Source organism: Lytechinus pictus, chromosome 14 (assembly GCF_037042905.1).
Source record: "Lytechinus pictus isolate F3 Inbred chromosome 14, Lp3.0, whole genome shotgun sequence".
NCBI classification, from domain to species: Eukaryota; Metazoa; Echinodermata; class Echinoidea; order Temnopleuroida; family Toxopneustidae; genus Lytechinus; species Lytechinus pictus.
This window is the reverse complement of record NC_087258.1, coordinates 1404036-1413474: the sequence shown is the minus strand read 5'-3', so window position 1 is coordinate 1413474 and position 9439 is coordinate 1404036.

Here is a 9439-nt window from a genome sequence, read left to right as displayed (position 1 = left end):
CGTAGAGGGCAGCAACACACGGCAGTGTTGCTTTTAGGAAGGTCCACTCCGCTCAGATTTTGTGACCACTTAAGCCCCGCCCCTCACTCAGCGCACTTTTTTGGTAGATTGTAGAGTTGATTTTTTTTCGTTTGTTCAATTTTACTATTTTTTATGGATACTGAAAACTCCACGAAATAATGTAAATATTCTTTAATAACTGTTCATTTATTTTTTGAAAAAAGTAAGACAAAACGTTATCATGATTCTTGTAGTTTGCACATCAATAAACATAAATAGTCTGATGACATTGAATTTACCGTTTTTCTGCTTAATTTCGCTGCCCCTACAAAGCTACACCAGCCAACACGAGAGCCAATACCTTGACCTTCTGGCATATCCGCGCCAAAACTTCCGGGACACATCGGTGCGCATACTGCGCAAATGCAATGCTGGCCGCACTATCGATAGCAGGACTGGCAGGATATCTAGACGCTACTCGACTTAGCCAGATATGGACTTGAACGATATGGACTTAATCTGTCATTGATGTGGCACTAACTGCCAGTTGCAACGATAAATGTTCAATGTTAGGATCCTACCCAGGACCAAAATCCAGTTAAAACCAATTAGGGCAAAACCAATTGAAACCAGTTGGCCAACTGGTTTCAATAGGGAAATTGGAACAACTGGTTCCAATTGAAAACCAGTTGCCAATTGGTTCCAGTTAAAAACCAATTGAAAACCAGTTGCCAATTGGTTCCAGTTAAAACCAATTGGGCAACTGGAACCAGTTGGCAATTGTTGTCAATTGGTTCCAGTTGTTCCAATTTCCCTATTAAAACCAATTGAATCCAATTGGAGGCAACTGGTTTCAATTGGTTCCAGTTGAAACCAATTGGAGGCAACTGGTTTCAACTGGAACCAGTTGAAACCAATTGGTTTCCAACTGGATCCAATTGGAACTTCCAGTTGGAACGAACTTAATTAGTTACAAATTAATTAGCATTTGCAGTAACTATTTCTCATGCCAACACAGAAGCAGTGTTATATGTCTATTAATACCAATGTAAAGGGCATTGATAAAATACAGACTTTCATGTATATATATTTATATGGAAGATCTTCAAATATATGTACTTTTATTTGATGTAATTTGGTAACAGTTAGTGGTGTACTAATTATCCTTTAATCTGTTTTAATTATAATCTATAACATTTATGAACATGGTTTTCACTGCTAAGTATTCTAAATACTAATCTTTAAAAAGTGTGGTACTTGAAATTGTAAAGAATTAAATAGATACATTGTTAATGATGATTAATCTCATAAAACATTAATCTGTGCACACTGGCAAATAATATGCAAATTAACTGGTTTCAATTGGATCCAGTTGGGTAACTGGAAAATTTCCAATTGGAAACCAATTGGAAATAATTTCCAGTTACCCAACTGGTTCCAATTAGAATTCATTTCCAGTTACCCATTTTTCCAGTTAGAAGTCATCTCAGTTACCCAATTGGTACCAGTTAGGATTTCCAGTTACACAACTGAATGGTTCAAGTTAGGATTTCCAGTTACCCAACTGGTTCCAGTTAGAAATCATTTCCAGTTGGAAGTCATTTCCAGTTACCCAACTGGTTCCAGTTAGGATTTCCAGTTGCCCAACTGGTTCCAGTTAGAAATCATTTCCAATTGGAAGTCATTTCCAGTTACCCAACTGGTTCCAGTTAGGATTTCCAGTTGCCCAACTGGTTCCAGTTGGGATTTCCAGTTACTCAACTGGTTCCAGTAAGAAATCATTTCCAATTGGAAGTCATTTCCAGTTACCCAACTGGTTCCAGTTAGGATTTCCAGTTGCCCAACTGGTTCCAGTTGGGATTTCCAGTTACTCAACTGGTTCCAGTTAGAAATCATTTCCAGTTGGAAGTCATTTCCAGTTACCCAACTGGTTCCAGTTAGGATTTCCAGTTGCCCAACTGGTTCCAGTTAGAAATCATTTCCAATTGGAAGTCATTTCCAGTTACCCAACTGGTTCCAGTTAGGATTTCCAGTTGCCCAACTGGTTCCAGTTGGGATTTCCAGTTACTCAACTGGTTCCAGTAAGAAATCATTTCCAATTGGAAGTCATTTCCAGTTACCCAACTGGTTCCAGTTAGGATTTCCAGTTGCCCAACTGGTTCCAGTTGGGATTTCCAGTTACTCAACTGGTTCCAGTAAGAAATCATTTCCAATTGGAAGTCATTTCCAGTTACCCAACTGGTTCCAGTTAGGATTTCCAGTTGCCCAACTGGTTCCAGTTGGGATTTCCAGTTACTCAACTGGTTCCAGTTAGAAATCATTTCCAGTTGGAAGTCATTTCCAGTTACCCAACTGGTTCCAGTTAGGATTTCCAGTTGCCCAACTGGTTCCAGTTAGAAATCATTTCCAATTGGAAGTCATTTCCAGTTACCCAACTGGTTCCAGTTAGGATTTCCAGTTGCCCAACTGGTTCCAGTTGGGATTTCCAGTTACTCAACTGGTTCCAGTAAGAAATCATTTCCAATTGGAAGTCATTTCCAGTTACCCAACTGGTTCCAGTTAGGATTTCCAGTTGCCCAACTGGTTCCAGTTGGGATTTCCAGTTACTCAACTGGTTCCAGTTAGAAATCATTCCCAATTGGAAGTCATTTCCAGTTACCCAACTGGTTCCAGTTAGGATTTCCAGTTGCCCAACTGGTTTCAATTGGTTTCAACTGGAAATTGTTAAATTCCAGTTAAAACCAATTGAAACCAGTTGAAACCAATTGAAACCAATTGAAACCAGTTGGAAATCCAACTGGTTTCAATTGGATTTTGGTCCTGGGTAATTTTCCCCTACAGTGTAGATCGGAGTCTGAAAATATAAAAGAATTAATCGATATCCACGAATCCGACCCAACTTTTTTGCAAGACATCAGGCAGAGATCGAATACGGCCACCAGTCAAGCTCAAGCCCAGGTAAGTCCTAGTCTAAAGTTAGACCTAATTAACAGACCAAAATTATCTGGTCCAGTATCGAGCCATGTATGTTTTGATGGGCCTTGACTTGTGAACTATCAAGAGACGAAGGTATATGTCACAGCTACTTTTTTCATTCCATAATTTCATCCTAATTTGTGCAATTAGCATGCACAAATACCAGCCAACCGTTCCCTACCTCCGCACCGACCGGCCGGTCGGGGCGCTGGCGCGGTCAGCCATGGCGCTTGCACTCAAGCGATGGCACTGTTGCTGGATTGTGTAGGCGCATTACTGTGGTGCAGCGAAACATAGATGAAGAATGTTCAACCTCACGTATATTTGTTATCATGTTGATATGCGAAAGTCATGATATTGTTTTCACCACCACGTAATATTTTAGGCAAAATACAGAAATAAATATTGAATATTTTTATGCGTGATATTTGCTGTAAAAGTCTATCAAGTAAAAATGTTGAAAAGGAGGAAATAAAAAAAAATCAACTCTACAATTTACTAAAAAAGTGCGCTGAGTGAGGGGCGGAGCTTAATAGCGGTCACAAAATGAGCTTGACTAAATCGGGGTGAAATTAGCAGATTGGTTTATTTGATGGCATAATCAATCCTGTTTACTGAAGAATTAAAAAAACAAAAGACAATAATCTAGTGATATTTTTAATTTTGAAATGTGGTAAATTTTTTGTCAATTGTTTTCATATTTTTCTATTTCTATTATTGGAATTTAGTCTTGTCATAATCTGTTATTTTACCTCTATTTTGTTATTGATCTCTGAATGTATCGCGTCGGTTCATTGTTTCGTTGACATGCCTACCAAATTGTGCGCGCACTTCAATTGTATGCGCGTATCGAGTGGACCTTCCTAAAAGCAACACTGCCGTCAAGGCCCTATATATAGGGCCTTGACTGCCGTCAAGGCCCTATATAAACAAGGTTGCGACACCGGAAGTTGCCATCATTTACTCATGGAGCTTTTGAATAGTTCCAAACTCACCGAAGTTTGTGTACAAAGTCAATGGGGGAGATTTTTCGACAGCAAATTTCAGGTAATTACAATTGTTATTAAGAAAAAGAAAATGATAGTTTTTAACTAGAATTTTATGTGCTTCATTTAAATATGATTGGTTTGCAATAATTTTGAATTTTAACATGCTTTTTTACTAATTTTTAATAGTTCCAAGGCGTAAACATGACAGTAAAGATACGGTATGGGACTGGCAACCGTAGCCGGCAGTGCTGCTGGCTCAGTAGCCCGATAATATACGGCTGTGGTTGTGTTTCCTGACGGGCCGGGTTGGGCGTCCGGAAACATGACGAGTTTTTCCTTTCGATTTTGAAAAGTTTACAATACAAGCAATTTCTTTGATTTTTTTAGCACATAATGTAAGAAAATATTGTAAAGAACAGATAATGATGGTGATAATCATTATTCAAGCTATATTTTTTGCTTTATTTTCCTAAGAAGTGAGATAAAATTAAAAAAACAAGTGAGATAAATAAAATTAAAAAAACAGCAAGCCTAGACTTCTACATCCATGTAGGATGGGGGTCGGGGTCCGGACACTTTATATTTTTGAAGCCTTCTTTTTTGTCTTTGGATTACAACTAAAAATATATTATAAATGTAATACTTGTAATCATCTTCTATTTTGTTCTCTGTAATATATTCCCTAACATTTTGTACTAAAAATTGATGAAACTTCGCTTGTAAATTTTTCCAGACGACTTTCTAAAATTGATCGTCCGGACACACAACAACTGGGTATACAAGGCTTCATTTTTCAGTATCCAGACACCCAACCCCTCATCGATGTTTCCACAGATCCAAAACAAATTCCTGAAAATGGATCCCAAATTTTCTGAAATTCATAGACAATTCCTGGAATTTTCAATTTTGATTTTCAACGAAAATCTGGCAATAATAAATAATGATTAATACAGTGAGCTTAAATTTGGTCCAAGAAGTGACCAAAATCAAGAAATTTAACATTTTTCGTTCATCATGTCCTCTTGAAAAATATGAACAAAATTAGGAAATAACGAGCGCAGAAAATTATGAGCTCCGATGATGGAGCCTATGTCTGGATCCGGAGGAAGATCTAAATCTGTATAAAATATTACATGATGAATATTTTAAAGTTGCTACGGTTGTTTAATTGTAATCATGGGCGGATCCAGGATTTTTCAAAACGGGAGGCACATTTTTCTGAGGAAAAATTTAACACGCTAAAAGTAAAGGGTCTTCACTTTCAAGGGGGGGGGGCAGGGCACACTTCCGCATTTCTACATTACAATTTTTAATTTTGCTTCTCAAGGGGTCTGGGGGGCACAAGCTGGCTTTGCCACCCCTCCCCCTTGCAATTTTTGGATTTCCTGAAATTTTTTTCATGTCTGGAACCTTTCCTGGAAAAAGTAAAAATTTCTCGAATTTCGGGAAGAGTGGAAGCACCCCATCCACTTGCACTCTTCAACCACCCTGTCTGTCTTGAGTCAATGCAACATACATGTACAATGCACACTAAAAAAAAACTCAGATCCATTCAGTTATTTGTTTTCATTCTAAACTTAGAATTTTTTTTTTTATTTATCAGAGCGCTCAAAAACTTATTTTTTAGCATATTTTTGTGAGGCCTTCTGAGATTGATGCAGATCTTCATCTCCACAGACTCTCTTTTTAATCTCTTTTTGATTAGAAAAAAATAATAATTTCAAGAATTCAATTTTAATTTTAGTTTTGTGCCAAGCATTTTTTCATGATGATGAATTCACTGTATAGTCAGAATTGACTGTTCCAAAATATCAATATTCATCCAGTCTAGATCAAGAGAAAATCAACAATCTTGTTCACCACACAGATTACTAACTGCGGGCAAGGACAGGTTATCACAACCTTGTGATAAAAGTGGTGTTAGCTTAGGACTGCATTTTTTTTTAAGTGGTGTTAGACCACATGGATGTTATCACAACCTTGTAATATTGGATAAGTGCCCCCATCATACCACTAGTGGCATGTCCGGACAGGTTGGGTATCTAGACCGAAAATTTCTTCCACTAGGCCAAGTAATTTGAAATGGTTTGGAATTAAAATCAATTCTTTGTAGTTTTTCAAAGAAACTTTTAGAATTTAAAGGACTAATGTAGCATACATGTACGTATACGTCTCTTTGCTGATGATTGTGTAATCTTTCGTGAAATTTCATCAGACTCTGACTATAATGCTTTGCAACAGGACCTTCATACTTTAACTTCATGGTCATCAACTTGGCTCATGCACTTTAACGTTAGAAAATGTGGTGTGATGTCTTTTACTCGGAAACGCAGTCCAAGGATCTACCAATATCACATCCAGGATGATATTGTCCCAAGAGTCTCGGAGTATAAGTACCTGGGAGTAACTGTAACACCAGATCTTCGCTGGAATACACATTGCCAAAATATCAGGCAAAAAGCCAGCAAGACCCTAGGACTTATCCGCCGAACTCTTTTGCCATGCTCAAGAGAAGTGAAGTCGAGAGCTTACACAGCCCTGGTTCGACCCCAGCTTGAATACGCCTCAGAGGCATGGAATCCCTACACCTTGACTGCCATCAGAAACCTTGAGCAAGTGCAAAGGACAGCAGCTCGGTTTGTTGCCCATGACTACAGGTGGTCTACGTCATCCTCACACCTGTTGTCTGCTCACGGATGGGACACGCTACATCATCGGCGACTCCTGGACCAATGCTCTCTTCTTTTCAAGATTCACTACAGACTGGTCAACATGCCAATGCCAGCTATAGTCACTCCGGCAACATATCTTGCAAGGAAGGACCATACACTGAAATTTGCTGTGCCAAAATCGTCAATTGATTCCTTCAAATACTCCTTCTTCCCAAGGACAATAAGAATATGGAACCACCTGCCTGGCGAAGTTGTATACAAAACAGGTCTACCAGCATTCAAAGAGGCTGCACTTCCCATCATTAGAAATCTGCAGCCTCCAACCGGATCTCTTGTTCTTTAAGATGTATCCAGGTTTTTACTTGCACATCGCACTCTCCTTTTATTGTAAAATAGAGATCTTCACTACGACACCAATCTTTCACGACATATTGCAAAGTTCATTCCAGTTTAGCTTTTTGGAGCTGCAAGAGGAATTATCGCATCAAGTATCAAGTATAGACCTCTACTCTGTTGATATGTATGGTGTGATAAGTAATTACAAAAGCCAATGACAATACATGCTTAGTTGACTAGATAATCATTGATTCACGATCATGCACCAAACTTATCTAAGTTAGATCTAAATGTAGATTTTTTTCAATTTGATTGGGGACAATGAAATAGGCCCTAATTGCTGCCGATTGATCTGTTTTGGATGAGAGGAACTACTGGATAAGCCTGTAAGCTGTGAAAGTATGATTGTTTGATTTCCATCATGATAGTAATAAGATGTGATTATATTACATACATGTAAGGCTACATAGTGCAATCAATCTTATTTCCTTTAAATCTTCTCCTTTAAATCTTGCATCATGTATCAGTCCGCCTGTCTTCTGACCGCATTTTGTGCAATGTTGGATGAGTTCGACTCTCATGAAGTTCCAAATTTAAATTCAGAACTTTCATTGGTGGCAACAGCATAAAATGAGGGTCAATCTCTCACTCTCTACCTATTGCTTCTTTTATTTCATATTTAGTGTGCATGTAAGTTGTAACGATAATATAGTTGGATCATGCATTAATCTAGATAGTTATAAAGAGGTTGTTTTATTAAGCAAATACATTTTAATGCCAATATGAACTTTATATGGCATTGGATGGGTGAGGAGGTGCCATGGCCACATTAGTTTAGTCTGCAGGCACAGACCGAATTAAACTTGTTCTAAGTGTGGCTCCACGTAAGGACTAGCACATACAAAACTTGCTGTCTGAGCGAGAGGGCTTTCAGTACACAAGGCATGAGTAGGACGACAAGAACACACTTGTCGCAACGTCAAGATTGGGTGGTCCTTTTCAGGACCAACATTTGCCCAAGAAAGATACATGATGACCATGAAACCTACTACCCTATCTCAGATGTTTTTTGCTACACTATTCTTTTTTGCCATGGAAACTTCCAGAACAACATCTGAGATGGTACAGAGATTGAATATTTTTGGTCTAGAAAATGTGCAAAGTATTGGCAGTGCAGAAATGAAAGTTTCAGTTTTCAGTTTTTCAGTTTTTATTTTTTCTCATTTCCAACAAAACAGTATACAAAATCCATCATAAATACATTTATAACAATTTAAATGTATAAAGAAACATGTAACACAATATATACATTCATCTAAATTATTATACATTTGAAACTTAATATGGATTATTAAATATTTGTGGCTGAAAATAACATGCTGGAAATGGAGAGGTCCACTGTGAAGCTGTGCTTGTAAATCGTGGACCCCTCAAAGAAATATTTTAAAAAAAAGGAAGCTACATGCAAACCAACTGGATTACTAAACTCATTTGTCCATGTACTGACACCATGAAAGCATTTAGGGTTATCATAGACTTGGTGGTCAATGATGTTCGAATATGCCTCGTGAGAATTGAACTCACCCAGTACACAACAAAGAGTTTATAGCCAAATTGGTACTACGCTACAAGGACAGGTATAACCATTTCTGGGGATTTATTTAACAATTTCTGACATTTTACTAAGTGAGAGAAGCCAACACAGTTCAGCAAAACAACCAAATACAGATACTAAAGCTTTTGGTCTAGTACTGTACTAAGCCTACTTGGGCATTTCACTTTCCTTCAGAATAGTTTTACATCACGGTGGCAACTATAAGGATAACCCTGGCCTGCATCATATATGAAAATAAAATAAAGCATGTTGATCTCGAGAGCAACGAGGTACATGTATGTAAGGCATTGAAGTGGTATAAAATCCAAAGAACACCATGGTATGTTTTTACAGGGCATAAAGGGTATTAGGGTAGAAATATTAAGAACGCTATGAAAAATTATGTAGCGATAGGAATATAAAGGGAAACTAGCACTACCACTAGCCTTATTCTGGTGACAACTGACAAGACCACTTATCCAATTTAAAATTTTATATAAGTAACCTAACGTTATCCTCATTTAGTAAACCTTGTGCTGTGTGGTGATTGAAATGAATAAATATTTACTTTCTTTTTTATGTTCTTTTGATCTAAACTGGATAAAGCACTTCACTATTTGGTACAGTCCTGGTTGTAAATTCATTTTATGCATTGGCCCAAAGCCCCCAAAACGAATTGAATTCTTGAAATTAATTTTGTTCTTATTAAAAATAAGGTTAGTAGAATTGAATATCTGCATTCTGCACAGCACTTATCTCACTTTCCACCAATTAATAGGCAATATGTTTCATCTTCAAAATCTAAATTCACAAGCTTGATTCAAATTTTCATAGTTGATTTTAATATTAAATGAACATAATTCCCAATTAAG